Consider the following 20,848-nt stretch of genomic DNA (forward strand, 5'->3'; position numbering starts at 1 on the left):
ATTTAGTCTATGGAAGGACATCAGGAAGAAGGAGTAAAAATAGTGAAGAGCGCAGGGCAGAATCTTGAGCTATACTCCAATTTAAGGGATGGGAGGTAGATAATAATCCTGTAAAAGAGATTGATAGGTAGAAGGAAGGGAAAGGGGATAAGAATTTATTAAATGTCTACTGTATGCCAGACACTGTGCTAAGGCTTTAGGAATATTATTTCACTTAATCCTCAAAACAACTCTGGGTGGTAAGTGCTATTTATTATCCATATTATACAGCTGACGAAACTGTTAAGTTGACTTGTCCAGGGTTGAAAATCTATTAAGTGTTCAAGATCAGATTTGTACTTGGGGCTTCCTATTCCCATGTCCAATTATCTATCCACTATACTACAAGGTATATCCATCTTGTTACTGAGAAGGAGAAGAAAACAGGATCACAAAACCCAGAGGAGAGGAGAGAGAGTGGTCAGCAGTATTAATTAAATAATTAAAAGCTACAGAGAAGCCATGTTATGATCCTCAATATAATCATGATGGCCTCCTTCATGCATATTTTTAAATACAGATGATATACAGAAATCTGGACTGATCTGAGAATACTTTTTCCTGGAGGCAGCTGGAGAGATGAAATGATCTTTGACAATCTCAAATATCTGGCTCTTAGATGCTTCTTAGATGGGCAAACTGGGCCTTCCCCCTTCTTCTGATGGAAAGGGATCCAAGAATATAGAGTTGGCAAAGATCTTAAAGAACATCCAATAAACAGGAAGCTACCTGAACACAGGTGCTATTTTTTATTATAGGCTTGACATACCTAACATCTAGCCTTGTGCCCTCCAAACAGTAAGCATTTATTAAGGATTTGGTAGTCAAAATGTCAATCGACTTTCTCATTTTACTTCTTTGTTAAGTATATTCTAAATTTAGTAGACATCCACAAAATAAAAATTTAAAAAATAAAAGTAATTGTATATTAAATTATATCTATTCATAGCATCCAACCCTCTTATTTTACAGAACAGAAAATCAAAGGAGACAGTCTACTATCAGAGAAAACAATCTACCTAAGGCGATACATTTAAGAAATACCCTTACCTATAAGATGCTCTTAAAAGCATTTTTCCTCTTCTTTTGGACCCTTAAACCCTCCCAAGATATTGGGATTTATTGACTGGATTTCTTTCTTAAGGATCATACTTTAAATCAAGACCAATCTGATTGTCATTGGCCACCTATTGGTCCCAGGCCAAGTTCCATTTGGTCATTGTTTGAGTCCTGATTGACTCCGATTGAATGTAAATAGCAATCATTTCTGCTTTGGTCAGAAACCATGAAGATCTTTCTCTTCCAGATTTATTTATTCAGTTTTATTTTTGGACTAGGTGAAAGAGGAGATTCTTTGTCTCAATTGCTACCTAGCCTTAATCACTGAATGGGGGGCAGCCTCAGTCAAACTATTGAAGACCTTAGCTTAAAAAGCCCAAGATCTTCCACTGCATCCAGGGCCATCTTCAATCATTCTGATCTATACCTGTCCACTAGACCCAGATGGTTCTGGAGGGGAAAGTGAATCAGGTGACCTTAGACAACCCTCCCTCGCTTAAATCTGATTCACTTGCATGGCATGGCATCCCCTCCCTCATGTCATGTCTTCTTTGAGAATGAAGGACAGATAACAACAAGAAGTAAGGCTGGGATTTGAACAATGTACTCCTACTCCAAAGCCAGGCCTACTTCCACTGAACCAGGAGGATATTGATTGGGACAGCCTTGGTATCTTCCCAAAGAAGCTGCCCTCCAGAATTCTTGCCTCCTGAAAGTGCCATATCTCTCTCAGGAGGAGGAACCCCCATGATTTATTTTTGAGGAAGAGACCCTGTGAATATACGCTCAATCTCTGGGCAGTCTCCTAGACTGACCCTCCCCCCAGACTAAATCCAAATAACCCCTTTGATTAGATAAGGCTCTCATATCAAGTCAAACATTGGCCTGTGGTCTCTCTTCTTACTTCTCCCTCCTCCTTCCCTCCCACCCTTCCAATCCCTACCCAAGGCCTCATTCATTTGGGTCCAACTTATCTCCTGAGCCCCACAGGGCTCTTTCTTGTCCAAGAGACAAGCCTGAGCCTAGCAGAAGAGGTAATCTAACTGTTAGTGGGAAATGTACTGAATAGAAAGAGAAAATTACACACAGGGAAAGAGGGACCAAGGCAGGAAGAAGGATAAGGTGGGCTCCATGAAAAGTACTCTATGTCCATGCTTGGGCTACCATCATATGAAATGAACTTCAAGAACTCTAGCCTACTCATCACTTCTTTTGGGGGGAAATTAATTTTTTTCCAATGATCAAGCAATTATTTTTTTCCACTCTTCTCAACTGAAAACTACATTATTTCTTGATCCATGTACACAACTATTAACTTATCAGTAAATAAGCGTTTATAAAGTGTTCACTCTGTACCAAGGACTATGCCAAGTGCTAGAGAAACAAAGAAAAAGCAAAAAACAGCCCTTGGCCTTAAGGAACTTACACTCTAATAGAGGAGAGAATATAAATCAGTACATATAAGATAGTCACAGTGCAGATGGAATTTAGCCTTAGAGAGAAACTGGGAAGACTTCCTGGAGAAAGTGGTGACTGAAGTGAGCTTAAAGGGACCTAAGGACTAATCGCCATGTGAAAAACTAGAACATTCTAGGGATGAGAAGCAGGTGGTTCAAAGGGAACAACAGATGGGCAGTATGGCTGGGCTACCATGTGGGAAGAGGACTAATGTGTTAAAAGACAAGAACTCTAGGAAGGGTCAGGTTGTTAAGAGCTTTAAATGTCAAACCAAGGGATTTATGTTTGATTTGGAATTGAGTAAGAGAGAATCATGGTTAGACCCGATTAGGAAACTCACTTTGTCATCAGTGCAGAGTATGTACAGAGAGACTTGGGGTGAGGAAAGCAGTGAGAAGGGTATTGCTAGAAGGGACATTCTTCTAGGTTAGCAGAATTCAAATTAGCTGCTGAGGTCAAAGATTAAGACAACAGCGGAGAAAGCCCAGCACTCAACAGAGCCTATAGAGAGGTACCTCTCTGCCTCCTCCAAATAACTAGTACCATGGTTTATTTGAGGATCAAACTGAAGAACTGGATGTTATCAGCATCACCCTCAAGCCAACTGAGCTAGGAAGACCATTTCCTAGGAGAGCGATGCAGCAGGGACTTTGCTCATATGGGAGAGAGTAACAGAAGTCTGAGTTTCCGTTGTCTTAGGACACTGTTCGCGGGACCTGTTCAGCCTGCAATAGGATACTCATTCCCCCGCCCCACTAGGTTCTATTCCCAGCTTTGACAAGTGCGGGGCCCATAGGGAACACAAAATGGCATTGGAGACACAAATATCCAACACTGCTCTAGAAGTCATAGAATTTTAGTGTTTAGAGGGACCCCAGAAGACCTTTAATCCAACTCCTACCTGACCAAGAATCCCTAACATCCCCAACCAAGTCTTCCCTTAAAGACATACCAAGGTAGAAACCATTTATTACCAAGACAACTCATACATTTTGTTGTTGTTATTGTTGTTATCTGGTCATTTCAATCCCCGTTGGGAGATGAATTGTGACCCCGTTGGAGGGTTTTTTTTTTTTTTTTTTTTTTTTTGTCAGAGACAGTGGAGTGGTTTGCCATTTCCTTCTCTAGCTCATTTTACAGATGAGGAAACTGAGGCAAACAGGATTAAGTGCCTCCCCCATGGTCCCCCAGCTAGGAAGTGTCTGAGGCTGAATTTGAACTTAGGTTTTTCTGATTTGAGGCTCTGCACTCTATCCACTGAGCTAGTTAGCTGCCCTACTATACTTTGTATCTAATGATTTTACCTTATGCTTCTCTGTGATTCTTACTTATTGATTCTACTTCTAGTCTGTGGCAGACTAGGGTTGAGTCCCAGGTCTGTCACTAATGTACTATCTGTGACTCTGGGTCCTTGGTTCTTATTTGCCCCAAATGCCAAATGAAAAGGTTGGATTAAATGATCTTTAAAAATTCATCCTAGCTCTGAGATTCTTCATTGAAAGGTCTTTTCTAATTTTCACATTCAATACCCCAGGGTCCCGCCCAACTGTGACTGTGTTCTGAGGCTCTTTCTAGCATTAACCTTCTGGGTTCTAAAGCTTCTTCTATCTCTGATAGTCCATAATTATAAAAATTTATGTTCTAAAGTTAGGTCTAACAATCTATATTCTGTATCCAAAGGTCTCTTCAAGCACTAACCCTTTCCAGTTTCTGACACTCTTCCCTGCAGTCCCCTCCAACACTCTGTGATCTAAGCTCAAGCTACTCAGTTCATGGTTCCTTCCCATTCCATCATCCTAGGACTTTGATGATATGGAAGATTACAGGAGAGTAAAGGCCAGGTTCTGGAGCATACAGTCCGTATGTAGATAATACAATTCTAGAATCACAATGAAAGAGACATTCTTTGAGGAGCAGACGTATAGGCAGAGGTGGGTCTATGTGGAGCTGGGTCAGAAGGACTTTCTTGTGTCAAGTGGTCCTCACCTACCCTACCTGCTTCTGTGCTCACCCCCCAACCCAGCTGCCGAAGAGTTATCAAGACAAAGAACAAAAGTCAGAAGGGGGGAAGGTGAAGAGCTGGGGGTGGGGGGAAAAAAGCCAAGAGCCATATCCACTCCTAGGGATAGGGCACTTTAGCTTTTTCCCCTTTGAAATTTCAAATTCCAGTTTGTGGACAAAGTCCTAGCTATCTCACAATATAGATCCCAACCACTGACCAAACTCCACTCCAAGCAGCCACCTCCACTGGGACTGGCCTGACCTGGCCACTTCTTTCAGTTCCCTGGAACCCCAAAGGGATCAGCTTCCTCTGGACTCCCCCCTACCTTTGCCTTTCCCTTGATCATGAAGGATTCCCTTGGGCCCACTAGAGCCCACAGCCTCTTTCTCGGAATTACAGCTGGGGTACACTCACTGACAACCACAAGCAAGAGACAAGGTAGGATTCAGCTTGGGTGGCCCTCCCCGGAAGGCTCAGATGCCCCTTCTCCCCTCCCCCTTGCAAGAATCCTTGGTTCTTGCTTCAAACTCTGAGAACTGGGACAAGTTACTTTACACCCTTTCTGGGTTTCACTTTTCTTCACTATTAAAAAAAAAAAGGGTCCTTTCCATCTCAGATGCTCTCTGTTTCATGTTCTAAGGTTCTTCCAGATCTAACATTCTTTGTTTTAAGCTCAAAGGCTCTTTCCCAAATCTGATATTCCACTGTCCATGTTGGCTTCTCCAGCCCTAACCATGTTATCCATTTCTAAGGTACTTACAATTCTAATAACCTAAATCTAATGTTCTAAGGGTCCTTCTACCCCTAAGTTTCCACGTTTTGTGTCCCAAAGTCCTTTTCTGCTCTAACATTCTATTTCTACATGTAAAGGACAATTCTTCCAGCTCTGACCCCTCAAAGCCCTATCAGTACTACTCATTGGGTATTTGAGAACACGAGGTCTGGAAATGTTAGTGAGCTTTCCGGGTATTCGAGCTCTGATTATCCAACTAGACTGTAGGCCCCATGAAGGGGGGAGGGAAGGCAGAGGGGAAGGGTCAGGGCATTATTCATTTTTCAGTACCTAGCACAGGAATTTACAAATAATGGATTTTCAGTTAACTTCTATTCCTTGATCAGTCCGTGTCAACTCTGACCAACAATTATGAGCCATTTTCTATGCTTCCAAAAGAAAAGGGAGGGCACCCAATGAAGGCCACTGTCCAGAGGAAACAGAATCCCTGTGGTTAATAATAACTGGGCTCAAGCCCTCTGCTCTCTGGACAGGCCTTGCCTGCTGACTTTCCTTAGCCTGTTTCTCTTGATTAAGATGAGCCTACCCACCTGCTAATCATTGTTGGCCTGTTGATTCTGCCTTAAAAAATTAACAGGGAATTAGTTTACCGCTTGGTTTGCCCCCTAACCCCAAAAAAGGCCCAGGCCAGCAAGATGGATCCCCTGGGTTATGCAAGAGGCAGTGTCCTCCCCATGCTCACCACTTCTCTTAAAAGGTTAGATTTTGGTCTAAAGTCAACAGCCTCTTTTTTCCCCCTCTGGGCCTAAGCAAATTTGTTCTGATCTTGTTTCTAAAGGAGAGATAAAGGTACCTGGTTTTATAAACAAGTACACAGCAGCATGGTGTGGAAAGATCAGTGGATTTAAGACCAAAAATGCTGGGTTCAAATCCCAGTTCTATCTATGTGACCTTGAGCAAGGTATTTCTTACTCTGTGCCTCAGCTTCCTTATCTATGAAGTGAGGGGCCTGAATTAGGTGATTTCTACACTCCTTTCCAATTATAAAACCCTGTAAACTCTAGTCCCTCCAAGGAATGGTACCTCTTAGGGACTGGCTCATTAAGTGACAGTTATGGAAAAGTGGTAGGGAATGAATACCCTTCAGACACCCCTGAGGCTCTGGAAGGGGCTAAAAATGGGTCCATTGGGAGTTATAAAAAAAACTTTGCATTGAGATCTAGAAAACCTGGATTGACAGACACTCTTGGGCCAGTTTTTTCTCCATTCTGGACCTTTTTTTTTCATCCCTCAAATGAACACATTAGGTTAGAATGATCAGGCTAGAAGCCAACCTAGTTCTCAGATCTCACGTTTGGCTTTTTTGGCTCCCATTCTTTAACTCAGAGGAATTTTCTTCTCTGTATCTTAGTTCCCTTGCCTACAAAATGGATTGTGCCACCCTACATAGGCCCCTTTAATGATAATCAATAAGCTGGCCCAAAACAAAACACCGCTGAAAAGCCCAGGCTCCAAAGCATGGAGCCAATTCATCATTATCTGGGGGCCATTTCCTGGATTAAGGGGAATTGAGGGAAGGAGAAAAAAGTGGGAGGATGGAAAGAAATTTGTAAAATTCCTTGGCAGCTACTCTGGGCAAAGGGTGAACAGGGAAGGTGGTGGGTGAAACTGTCTCCAGCGAAGGCTGGGTTAGGGTATGGATTTCATTGACAAGGCTGCTTCCTGTTATAGCGGCTTATCAACCATTTATCCGAGTGTCCGACTGTGCTCAGCCCTCTGCAGAGGGCTAGGAAAAACCATCCCAGCCCTGTCCTCACAGAGCTGGCACTCCTGCAGGGGCGATGGGCACAAACGTAACTCAAGTGCAAGAGGGTGCCTTCTGAATGCTATCTAAGAGATCAGAGGCGACAGTATGCTTTAAAAGAGCACCGGACCGGGCCTTTTGGCCATGTGACCTGGGACAAGCAAGTCTGAAGTAGCTGCTTCTTCAACAAGGCGGCAACAATCATTTTTGTCAAAGCCATTGAGATTAAATGAAATTGTATTAAATTGCTTTGTAAAGCAGAATGCTCTTTAGAAATGTTAACTATCATTATAATTTTAAAAGCCAGGTTAGTTCAGAGGAGCAAGAAATCCTTGGGCACCTAGAATGATCCTAACGGACTTTCTATGAATTACATAAAATTTGAAAGGAGCCCTTAGGTAGAAGGAAAGGTGAGGTCACTGGACTGTCACACTCTAGTGTGCTCAGCACATAATAGTAGGTGATTAATAAATGGCTGTTTCCTTTCCCCTTCTTCCCTTCCCCCCAGGGGTGGAACAGTGTGAGCAAAGGTACAGAAATGGAACTGAGTAAAATGTATTTGCTGACCTGTGAATGGGCCAGTGTGACAGGATCAAGATGGGCTTGAAATGAGAAGCGATAAGAGAAGCCAGATCAAATGGCACGCTTTCAGGAGTTTTTATCGGAAGGTTAATAATGGTGGCATGTGAGTAAGTCACATTTCCAGCAGTTTACAAAGTGCTTTCCTCAAACTAGTTCTATGAGGTAGACAAAGTAAGTACTATCATCACTCCCATTTCAAAGATGGGGAAACTAAGTCTCAGAACCAAATCTGCTACTGACTATGTGACCTTGAGTAGGTAATTTCCCTTCTTCTAGGAATCAGTTTTCTCAACTGTAATGTGTATGTGGGGAATGTGGGGGAGTAGGGTAGGGGGTTGGACTAGATTTTTGAGGTCCCTTAGAACTATAACTCCTATGAATGACTGAGAACTGATTGTGAGCTGAGAAATAATGCCGTAGACTAGATTCCCCAGCATCACCTCTCCCCTATCCCCCACCTTCCCATCCCCCCATTCCTTTCCTCATCCCTGGCATTGTGCAGGCTATTTTCTCTGTAGCATGTGACTCAGGCCCCATTTGCTTGGCGGCTGTAATTTTGCTCTCTGTTTGTGTTCCTTAGCACTATCTACACTATTGGCCTTGAGAGGCTATTTGGGTTGATCAGAGAGGCCTGGCTTGAGAGGGGCCCAGAGGAAGGGACAGTGGCCAGCCCCACAGGGCTTGTGTCCTCTGGAAGCCCAGCCTGAGAGGACACGGCCCCTACCAATAAGATCCCAGGGAAGCCCACTGCCTGCCTCCCTTGGACACTTCTCAACTAAGATTCCTAGGGGAAAATTCCATCTTCTCTTTTTAAACTACAGCATGCTATGTGGCATATTATATCACCTATATAATAATCCATGTACTACCGACTTCACAAGGCTGTCTTCAGGAATCATATTTACTGCAGCATCCCAAAACTAACTCACGTATCTATAGTGACTAAGGCAAAGTACTTTCTTCATAATAACAGGATGATGCAAGTATAATTATTCCCACTTTACAGATGGGCAAACTAAGGTTTAGAGAAGTCTTAGAAAATATTAGACTACAGGTAGAAGGGAACTCAGAACTTATTTAGCCCATTTTTTTCATTTTACAAATGAGGAGACTGACCATTTCCACCCCTCTCTCCACTACACACACACACACACAAACACACACAAGTGTCCAAGATCACACAAGGAGCAGAACCAAGATTCACACTTGAGCATTGAGATTTCCTAGTTCAGCATCTTACAATACCCACTATATCATACTAATGAGCCCAAGGCCTTTGCTCAAGGATCTCCCCCCACAGCTGGAAGAAGCAGCCCTTCCCACTTGGAGGCAGTTTTGATTGGTGGGACATTTTTCTTTAGATCAGGATAAAATTAACCTCTTTTCTTGCATCCTCAGCTTATTATTCTGAGTCCTATCCTCTGGAACCCACAGAATAGGTCTCAGTCCCCTTCTACAGGATGGTCCTTCCAACAGTTCAGCACAACTCTCAGGTCTTCTGCATCCTCTCTCCTCCAGGATAAATTAATGTCCACAGCATAAAGACACCCTCCCAAGCTGGTCGCCCTTCTCTGCACTCTTTCAGCTTTTCAGCGGTCATTCTCAAACCAGGGGGCCCAGAATCATAGCCCTCTGGAGGTACTGAGTTGCCCACTGTCACCCCTTCTAGTACCAGAGCAGAGTTCAGATCCAGATTTTCTAACTGAAGGAAGGCAGGGTTCTTGGCACACCACCACGCTGACCCGTAATGAGACAAGGAGAGGGAACACTTTGTAAGTACAGGGAGTTTCGGAGTAATGGAAGTCAGTGCGGTGGAAGGGGACTGGACTAGTCAGTCTGTGAGGTTGTTTTCAGCGGTTGTAGCCCACGGTACTACGAGCTCTTGGTTCTAGAGTCAAGGCCTGGAGAACCAAGTAGCCCAAAGCCTCAGCTCCATGAGGTGGAATCAGGAGGAGAAGCCCCTCACCCAGAGTCAAGGTAGCCAAATGGACGGAAAATCTGCCCCCTGCCGGCCAACGCTGAAGCCTGGGCCAGGAAGGCTACCTGGACTCTGAAGTCCCCTAAACTCCTGGCCCAAAGTCTCAGCTTCAGGGCGACTATTCGTGCCTGCTAGGGGGGGGGGGGGGAGGGGGGCACCGAATGGCCTCTCCTGGACTACCCGGCCCTCTCAGCCTGGTAAAGGGAGGAGGATAGAAGGAAAAGCTACAAATGAGTGATTGAGACGTCTCTCTTTGCGTTCAGAGGCCTGGTTCTGAGTGGGAGCAGGGCTGTCACCCGCAGGGGCCCCAATCCTGCCCAGCCTGGGACCTCGTGGCTTTGTTGGCCCGTGCTGCCATCCCCATACTCAGAACTCCTCCAAGCTTGTCCGGGAAGGCAGACAAAGTCAACAACAGAGGAGCTGTGTGTTCTGGTGAAGAGTATTTTGGCAGCTCTCTGTCCTGGGGACAACTAGGGGTGGGGGGGAGAAAGGGGGAGGACTGGGTGAGACTGGGGCACAGGGCAAAGGGAGTGAGGCAGACTGCTCACCTCTGACTTCCCCAGGTACCTGGTCAAAACTAAACAATAGTTCTAGCTCACTGGGGGAAATCAGTCAAACAGCATTAATAAGGCCTACGAGGTGCCAAGTGCTGTGCCCAGTTCTGGGGGTACAGGAGAAGGCAAAAAGACAGTCACAGCCTGGGGGGCAGCAACAGGCAAACAGCTGCACCAACACTTATACAGGGCAAGCTGGGGAGCATCTCTGAGGGAGGGTGCTAAAATTAAAGAATGAAAAAAATAGAGAATCCCGGGAAAAGACTTTTGTGGAAGGTGAGACTTCAGTGAAGGAAAGCAGGAGGGAGGGAAGGGAAAGAGAGTGCTTGGATTTGGGGGCTGGAGCATTCCAGTGGGTCGGTCATAGCAAGGAAGAACAGCAAGGGAGCTGGGAGGGAGAGTGGAAGGAGAAACGGTGTCTATAAGAAGACAGGCTATGGAGGGTTTTAAATGTCAGGGAAAGGATTTTCTATTTGACACTGGAGGCAATGGGAAACTACTGGAATTGATTAAATTGCGGTGTGTGTGTGTGTGAGGGGAGGGGGTTGACACAGTCAGCCTTGTGCTACAGTCACACTGTACATATATATATGCAAACACAAACACATGTGTACAAACCTACTCACAAGTACATAGAGGGCTTCCTGAGGTCATATTCTCAATCAGTCAATTAACAAATATTTGCTGAGTTCAACATATGGAGCTGGCAGAGTGCTCAGCAGGCAGAACTAAGGCTCAAACTCAGGTCTCCTAACTTTCCATTGAAAAGTTCTTGTATATTAACCCTGAGGACATTCCTATTATTTCATAGGTCTGAAGCACCCAAGATTATTTTGTCTCAATCAGCTCCCCTACAAATCATTTCTGATATCTGATGAATAAAGTGAAATGTGATTAATAGGACATGGGATCTTAAGCTTATTTGTGTCTCAGAGCCTTTTGGCAGACTGGGGAAGCCTATGGATCCCTTCTCAGAACAAACATTTCTAAATGAATAAAATAAAATGCATAGGATTACAAAAGAAAGCAATTCTACTGAAATATAGGTATCAAAATTTTTTCAAAAACAAGTTTAAGGAATCTAAGTTAAGAACCCCCAAATAGGGGAAATTCTAGGCCCTGTCCCCCTCCTTTTTCTTTTTTGAAGAGTTCTGTCCTGACCTAGAATGTCCACCCAACCACTTGCATCATCCTGTTATTATGAAGAAAGTACTTTGCCTTAGTCACTATAGATACGTGAGTTAGTTTTGGGATGCTGCAGTAAATATGATTTCTGAAGACAGGTTCCCTGAGGGATGATGGGATGACTGGGTACTTCTGGATTGAGGAAAGTTAAGAAGCAACCGGGAAGGTGAGATTGGGGAGAACGAAGAAGGAAAGAATCCAAACCTAACACGGTCTTAGATCCTGATTTCTAGAACAACGCTCTGGTTCCCAGATCCGAAATCCAAGTTCATCCCATGTTCATAGGATCTAGGACTGGTCATTGAGATGACCTTATCCACCTCCTAATTTCACAGAAGGACCAAGATGTGAATCTAGGTCTTCTGACTCCATCCAGAAACCCTTTCATTAAAACTTGCTACCCTTGGCACCAATTTTGAAAGTGAAGCTTTCTATCTCAGGCCTCCCACCTCACAATGGGAACAACTGTACCTTGTGGTCCCTGGAAGACAACGGAGGTGATATCTGACATCCTCTTGCAGCTTCTAGGACCCCAAGGAGCAGGAGGGACATCATCCCCTTCCTGAGACTAACCCACCCCAATGGGTTTGGGGTAAGGAGGTCTCTAAGATCCCATCTAGCTCTGTGAATAGCCAGACTCCGTCATCTAGGGAACCCAAGGGAGTTGGGCAGGCCAACTGCACGCTAATCTAATCCCTTAATGCCAGTCACAATGAGATTTTAGGGCAGCCAGTGGCCAGGCTCCATTTGGTGCCAACACAGGGAATTATTCTATCGGAAGGGACCCTGCAGCCTAGTCTAAAAGTACATGTGCTCCTCCACCCTAACTCCTTGTCATTCCCCCATGCTCAGCTCAGAGGTGGGCAAGCTGCTCCAGTAGCTAAGATGTCTGGGTTTCAGTCCTTTGCCTTTTGTGTGGTACTGTGGACAAACCAGAACCTCACTCCACTAGCCATATGTGTACTAGCTCACTACTAGACCGACGTTTCCTTCATTTTGGTATAAAGAGTTGTGTCTGAAATCTATCTCTTCTAGAGTTGTGTGAACTATTTATGCCAGTTTTTATTCTTACTTAGAGCCAGGATTTTCTACCATTTCCCTGGTGGATTTTTTAAAATAGAAGGTAAGAATATTAACAATACCTATGTAGCTGGAGATTACTTTCAACATGGAGTTAGAGACGGGGGAGATGGCGGTCCAAGCAGCATCTACTACTAAGAACTGGAGCTCCACGGCTCATCTAGCTTCATGACCCTAACTCTGTCCAAGAGCAAAAGCAATGAGCAAGATGATCTTGGCTTCCCCAGCTGGAACTAAGAATACTTAGCAAAGGGCGATATCCCAGGCCAGAGTGTGTGAGTACTTTGCATGTCTTCCTCAGCTGAGAACAGTGGACAGAAAGGCAGGAGAGAGAATGGGCGGCCCACAGGATCAGCCCACTTACCCTCCTGCCACAGACCTACCTCTGTCTCTAGATTGCCTGTTCATTGCCAAGTGTCTGGACTCCTCCTAGTGGACAGAGTTGTCCATACCACCTGACCCCTACCAAGACTCAGGATCTCTTAGGCAAGAACAGCTTCAGTTACTATCCAATCCCAAAGCAAGCTATGCCCCAATAGTGATTAATGACCATGCTGGCCAATCTCAGACCAGGAGAGGCTACCATTTCCACCCTATTTCCCACCAATCACAAACTATATAGACTGTCTGTCTTAAGTTATAAGGCAGGTTCCATCACAGCTTCCGAGTGGAAGGACCACCTTCCTACAAATCATGATCCAGAGAACTTTTCTGTTCCAGCTACCACAGGGCAAGGCACAGTAGTATCCTCCCAATGACAGTCTGGATACGCCACTGTTGACTACTAATTACAGTCCAGAATGCAACAATATCCAGCACAAAATAATAATAATTAGCTGACCCTTAGATAATGCTTTAAAGTCTCACGTCAATCCTATGAGGCAAGTCCATCACTTATTATTAAAGTGGACAGAGCACTGACTTTGGATTTAAAAGGCCTGCTCTTATCATCCTCATCCTCCTCCTCCTCATCATCATCTCTCTGTTGATTATTCCTAATATGATGTTGGGCAAATTACTTAATCTTTCTAGACTTCAGTTTTCTCATCTATAAAATGAAGGGAGTTAAACCAGATCAACAGCTTTAAAACGAAGTTCCTACTAAGTATTTTAGGACTGTGGAAACTGAGATAGAGAGAGGTTAAGTGATTTGCCTGTTGTCACACCATTAATAAGTGCCATAGGCAGTATCTCCTGACTTTAAGCCCAAAACTCTGTCCACTACACTATAGCTAAGGATATATATATATATATATATATATATATATATATATATATATATATTTGTCCATGCTGCTCTAGGCCATCTTCCCTAATGATTGGTTCAGGATTGTGCTTTATCAGTTATCATTAGAATTCCAACTGTCTTTACCAATAATACCAATAACCTTTGAGAAATCTAATCATGAGGAAGCCATTTAATTCTTAAACGTAGCCTATGCTGACCATATAGAAAAATTCATCAGAGCCCACTTTTTCGGAAAATCTTCCTTAAAATATTTACATATATGTACACATATACATGTATGTATGTATACACACACAGACAGACATGCACACATATGTTGATTGCCTTGAAAGGTGATTGTTATAAAAGATTATGAAAGATTCCCAATGCTGGACAATTTTTCCAAGCTATCAAGAGAGTGAACAAAGTTGTGGAGAGTCAACAATGAGATTCTAAAAGGCAGATTTTTAAAAAGGCCATCAATGCTCAGCCCTGTGCCCTAGCTCCAGAACACAAAAACCAAGAGAAACATACCCACATAGCTTAACTAGAAAGGAAACCCAAGGCAACCACAGTTGAGATTCTGCAAACCTCCCTATCTCTTTGTGATGGTTCATCCACATACTTTTCAATTCCACTGTACTATGAACCTCACAAAAATGGACTGACTGATTTGACAACTGTACACCAGTGCAAAATACATTTTAAATGTAATTGAAATATCTAGTCTTCTCTGATTCATCCTATTGATTCTCCTTTTGGACTGTGGCCCCATTTGTTTTATTCTGTCCAGAAGAGAGTAACCAGTGTAGTGAGGGATCTTGCAGCTGTTATTTAGGTATTTTCTGTCATGTCTGATTCTGTGTGACCTTTTTTGAGGATTTCTTGGCAAAGATACTGGAGTGGTTTGCCATTTTCTTCTCCAGCTCATTTTACAAATGAGGAAATGGAGGCAAACAGAATGAAGCCCAGGATTACCCAAGCAGTAAGTGTCTGAAGCCAGATTTGAAGTCTGAAATATGAGTCCTCCTGACATCCACTGTGCTACCTCGCTGCCCAGGAAAGACCTTAAGTTTGGGTCAAATAAGCATCAACTAAAGGAATGTTTAATCTGGAAAAGACTCAGAGGGGACAAGTTAGCTATAATTTATTCCCATCTGTGACTGACCTGCTGAGTTATTTCTTCTTTTTTTAAAAATTCAAATATCAGGCATTTATCTTTTCTTAACACTTTACAAGTTGAGGAAGGATTAGATTTGTTCTGTTTGTCCCTGGGAGCAGCCCAGGGACAAGGGCTGAAAGTTGCCAAGGGACAAATTTAGGCTAGGTGCCAAGATACACTTCCTAACAATTCAAGATGTCCAGAAATGAAGTGGGCTGTCTACAGGGACATTAGAAAACTGCCTCTTGGAGCATTACAAATAGAGACCAGAGGACTATTTAGAGGTGGAAAGGAGACTCCTTTTCCATTCCAGGTTAGACTAGATAGCCTCTGAAGTCCCTTCTAATTTTTCAATTTGGTTAAGCAATGATTATGTAATTGCTGATGCAAACATAGGCCATATAATATTATCTTTACCAGCAAAGTATAACTAGACCCTAGCACAAATTTAGAAAATCCCACTATAATGTCTTTTACCCACCTTTAAAATTCTCCTGTGGAACTAATCAGAGTCCACAACATGCAAAATTAGAATTACCTGTGTTCCTCTTTTTCCTAGTTTATCTATCATTTCTAAATGGCAAGCAAACCAAATTCTTGGTTCTATGAAAGTATCTCCCTGATTATTCTATGAATATAAATGAGAAAGAGTAAAACATCTCAGCAAAACATCTCTTCTGTTGACAAGCGCTAAAACACTTAAGAAACACCAGTTAGTCAGCCATAGTGACTTCTAATCACCTCCTATGTGAAAAAGAAAGAGAAAAAATGATCCGTACTGAAGGAACCCACAGTCTACTGGGGAGACAATGCGTAAAAACCTATGTATGTACAAACAAAATACATACAGGATAAATTAAGTGTAGTCATGGAAGGAATATACTAAAGTTAAGGAGAAATGAGAAAGGATTCTTGTAGAAGGTGGAAACTTGGCAGATATTTGAAGGAAGCCAGAGAAGCCAAGAGATAGATATGAAGAGGAAAACTGTTCCAGGTATGGAGTTCAGGCAGAGAAGATGGAATATTTGTTCAAGGAACAGCACTGACCAGTGCCACTGAATTGTAGAAGACATAGAGGAGAGTTAAGCATAAGAAGACTAGACTGATAGGTAAGGCTTTAAGTTAATCAAAGTAAATCAAAGTTAATCAAAAGATTTTATTTGATCCTAGAAGTAAGAGGGAGTCACTGGAGTTAACTGTGAATAGGAAGGGTGATATGGTCAGACCCCTATTTTAGGAAGATTAATTTGATAGCTGAAGGGAGGACAATATGATGTGGAGAAAGTCTTGAGGCAGGAAGACTTACCAATAGTCCAGCCCTGAGAAGATTGAGTTTTGCATCAAGATGGTGACAATGTCAGAGGAGAACAGAGGGCATAAAGAAAAGCTATCTTGAAGGTAGAAATAAGAGGACATGGCAACTTAATGATAATGAGGAGTTGAGGATGATACCTGAATGCCTGGGAGAATGTTGATGGTGATAGAGAAATTAGAACAATAAAGAGTTTAATTTTGGTGTCTACTGAGCATCCAGTTTGAGATGTCTAATAGAAGGTTGGAGGTGCAAGATTGGAGGTCAGGAACAAGATTAGGACTGGACAATTAGAACTGAGAATTATCTGCAGAGAGATAATAATTGAAACCATGGGAGCTAATGAGATCATCTAGGAAAACAGCATAAAGGAAAAGAGAACATTCTCATAGTTGGCAGGAATGGCATAGATAAAGATCCAGCAAAAAAAGACAGGATGACAGGTGGGAGAACCAGAAAAGCCACAGTCACAAAAACCTGGAAGTATAAAGAATTCATGGAGTAGAAGGTATTTAGGAGGTCCAAAGATGTGGAAAAGTCAGAATGGATGAATATTGAAAACTTGACAAGAAATCGTTAGTAATTTTGGAGAGAACTGTTTTGATTGAATAATAAGGTCAGAAGCCAGACTGCAAAAAGTTAAGAAGAAAGTGAAAGGAAAGGAAGTGGAAATTCTTATTGTAGAGTGCCTTGTTAAGGATTTTAAATTCAACAGGGAGGAGATAGTGGAAAATGGATTGGTCAAGTGAGGACTTTTTTGAAGATGGGGAGACAAGGTCAGATTTTAGGGCAAAGAAGCAGCCAGTAAACTCAGAAAGAGATTAAGGGTAAGTGAGAAAGTTGGGAAAGTTCTACTATCATAGAAGAAAGATTAGATTTCATTTCACAGAATTTTTGTCTTTTTAGACTTTGTTCATCCTTTGCTTTAGAAGAGGACAAGTGGATTCTTTTGTGAATTGGATTTAAGTAAGGCAGAGTTGCACAAAGTCATCTGCCTCACTCTCTTGCAGAGCCTTCAAAGTCCAGAAGCAAGATAAAAGTCAGACTGTTTGATGGTGGTCCAGGAGGCAGTGGATGAGCTTGACACCTTCCATGTCTGACCAAACTCAAGGCATTCCAGGGTGTATTAGCGCATCTACTGAGATGGTTCAGTGTGGCCTCTGAACATGCTACAGCTTCTTGGAGCCAGAGGTGAGAGCTGGGGGACAAGTGGACATCAGAGGTGGATGAACAGGACTGAAAAGGGCTCAGCAGCCCTCACACCAGAGGTGCTAGTCCTCCCTGAACATCCTACCCATCCTTAATAAATATTCTTTAATCAACTGATTGACCAGAAAGGCCTCCTTGGGGAATACTGAAAACAAAGAACCTTCTCCAATCAGCCCTGGGAATGGCATCTAAAGAAGGAGAATTAGATTCCTTCGGTTTCATGATTGATGAACAAATAGATTATATAATAGAAATAGCACTGGACAGGGAAGAAAGAAGCAGGGTCTAGAGCTCAATCTGCTAACTCACCTGATCCCAGCCAAGCCAATGGTCCCCTCCTGGGCCTTATTTCACCTCCACGACATGACAGATCAGGCAGTCTCTTCTGATCATAATTTTTTTATGTTTTTATCCCAGATATGTAAGCTTAAGGATTCACTCTCAACAAGTAGCTAGTCTTGCTTAGGACGAGAGATAACTCCTTTCATTCCCAACTTCCAGAACCAGTCTCCTCCCCCCACCTCCTACTCCCTAAACCCTCTACTTTGTTTTATTTTCTATTCTTTTTAAAATATATTTTTTTTTGGAGGGGGGGAGAGGGCAAGGCGATTGAGGTTAAGTGAGTTGACCAAAGCCACAGTTGATAAAGTATTAAATGTCTGAGGTAGCATTTGAACTCAGGTCCTTTTGACTTCACGTCTGGAACTCTATCCACCAAACCACCTAGCTGTTCCCCTATTCTTTCCTTAGGACATTTAAAGTGATGGCCATGTAATGCTCGGAAAGAGCAGTCTCCAAATCCTGCTCCAGACACCTATTTGTGTGACCCAGTCAAGTCATTTAATCTCTCATTGCTTCAATTTTCTCAACTATAAGATAAAGTAATAATAATAGTTCTAAGTGTTCCCGTCAGCAGAACACTGAGCCTAGGGTTAGGAACAGCTGAGTTCAAATCCAGACTCAGACACTTAAATGCTGTGTGACTTTGGGCAAGTCACTTAATCCTGTTTGCTCCAGTTTCCTCATCTGTAAAATGAGCCGGAGAAGGAAATGACAAACCACTTCAGTATCTCTGCCAAGAAAACCCCAAATGGGGTCATGAAGAATCAGACACAACTGAAAAATGATTTAACAACAAGTAGTATCTTGCCTCATAGGTTGCTGGGAAGATCAAAAGAGAAAACATGTCAAGTGCTAGCAAACCTGTAAGCTATCCCGTCTCACGGGAGCAGTCCATTCTTCTCTCTCCCTCTAGGGGGCAAAAAATAATAAAAATATTCCTTCCTCATTCCACTTGACCTCAGATAGTAAAATTAACATTTCATTGAGTTGCAGATGCACTATTGTTTCAGGCTACAGTTTGCCCAAGAAGGGACAAAGGGTTTAAAACCAGGACTTGCAATCTAAGGGTGTGGTGATCTTAGGACATGGGTAGGAAGCTCTGGTTTTCCAATCTAGGCAGTCTAGGGGAGAGGGGTTGGAAGGGATGATTTTAAGGAGGTACTTCCAGGGAACACTCAGCCCATCTGGGTAGAGGAGGAGGGATGAATGTATCCAATAATGGTGATTAAAAAATAATGGTGATGTAAAAACAAAAGTTGACAAGAAATATATTTTAGAAGAATTATAGCATTTCAAAGTTGTTTTAAGGACTCCAAATCATTAAACAATACAGTTTCTGAATAATTAAAAATAATTATCACCCGGATGAGAGATGCTGGGAGTGTAAGCAGTTTGCAACATTTTAAATGAGCAGTTTTTAAAGAGATCTGGAGTAAAAGATGTCAGCAAAATAAAAATATATGAATGGTCATATGTAAGACACAAAGCCTGTGTACTTTTCAGATAATAAGATTACAACTAGTTTTTAGGAGCAGCTAGGGGTCCCAGTGGATCGGAAGTCAGAAAGACTCAACTTCATGATTTCAAATCTGACCTCAAACTAATCACTGTGTGATCCTGGTAAGTCACCTGACCCTATTTACCTCAGTTTTCTCATCTGTAAAAATGAGCTGGAGGTGACTATGGCAAGCCACTCCTGTATCTCTGCTAAGAAAAATCTTAGATGGAGTCACAAAGAATTGGACACAACTAAACAACAAATAAAAACCATTTATATAGTTTTTTAAGATTTGCAAAACATCTTACAAATAATATCACACTTTATCCTTATAATAAATCTCAGAGGTAGGTACTATCCTTATTCCCACTTTACAGATGATGAAATTGAGGTTAAAATACTTACATGTCAAGAAAGTAAAGAGAAAACAGAATATAGAGGTTGTAGAGAGGAAATGCTGTCAAATCTTGAGCCGAAATAGGAATTATTCACTCATCCAACCTCTTTGCTTGAATCCTCCCAGTAACAGGAAGTTTTCACCTGACCAAAAAACCCATTCTATTGTTGGGCAACTCTGATTTTTAGGAAATTCTTCTATATGTTGAGCTTAATATGTGCTTCCCTATAACTTTGTTCAACTGGTCTTAATTCTGTCATCTGGGGCCAAATAGAATAGGGCCAATCCCTAAATTCCCAAGGCCAAAGTGATTATTTGTCATTATGGCATTGTGTCTTTACAAAGCCCAAGCTATCAGGCACCCTATTATTTAAAAGATGGAAAACTATTAATTTTTTAACTTGAATTATTTCAGTCTGTGGTAGGAGGGACTAGAGAAAGAAAGGGGCTATTGTGTTTTGATTGAAGTCTGTTATAACATGGAGAAACACTCAAAACTTAAAGGAGTTGTAAATTGATGGGTTGTCAGAGCTGTCAGGATAGGGAATTGTTTCTAAAATTCTGTTAAAGGAATACACATTTAAAAACTCTAGGACCTCTCTCCCAAGTTGGCTACAGTGTAATTTTATCAGTCCTAGAAAGTCCTACAATTATCTATCTGCCTCCTAACCCTCACGTCTGTTATACTCCAGCCAAAATCTTTGCATTGTCTTATTATCCTTAGGTCTTTCATTAAAATATAACATCCTTTGTTCTCTTCAACAATGAGGTGACTGAGGCCAATTCCAATGATTTTGTGATGAAGAGAGCCATCTACACCCAGAGAGAAGACTGAGGGAACTGAGTGTGGATCACACCATAGCATTTTCACTTTTTTTGTTGTTCTTTGCTTGCATGTTATTTTCTTTCTAATTTTTTCCAGTTTATTTTGATTTTTTTTGGTGCATCAAGATAATTCTATATATATATATGTATGCATATATTGGATTTAACATATATTTCTACCATGTTTAACACATTTTGGACTACTTGCCATCAAGGGGAGAGGGTGAAGGAAGGGGGAAATTGGAATACAAGGTTTTACAAGGGTTAATGTTGAAGAATTATCTATGCATATGTTTTGAAAATAAAAAGCTTTAATAAAAATATGTATAAAACATGTCCTAGTCACATCTATAGACACATTCTATTTTCTTTGTTCAAAAGTCCCTTCTAACTTTGGAATC

At 42.2% G+C, this 20,848-nt stretch overlaps 1 long non-coding RNA gene across 1 annotated transcript in view; it reads left to right on the forward strand.

Moving 5' to 3' along the window:
* The first annotated feature begins 4,463 nt into the window (after nt 1-4,463).
* Nucleotides 4,464-20,848, forward strand: part of LOC111718598 — a 39,455-nt gene continuing 23,070 nt past the window's right edge. Inside the window, exon 1 of the long non-coding RNA XR_004231898.1 lies at nt 4,464-4,996. This is a non-coding gene — a long non-coding RNA (uncharacterized LOC111718598). The remainder of the gene's footprint in view (nt 4,997-20,848) is intronic.

This window comes from Sarcophilus harrisii, chromosome 2 (assembly GCF_902635505.1).
Source record: "Sarcophilus harrisii chromosome 2, mSarHar1.11, whole genome shotgun sequence".
In the NCBI taxonomy this organism is placed as follows: Eukaryota; Metazoa; Chordata; class Mammalia; order Dasyuromorphia; family Dasyuridae; genus Sarcophilus; species Sarcophilus harrisii.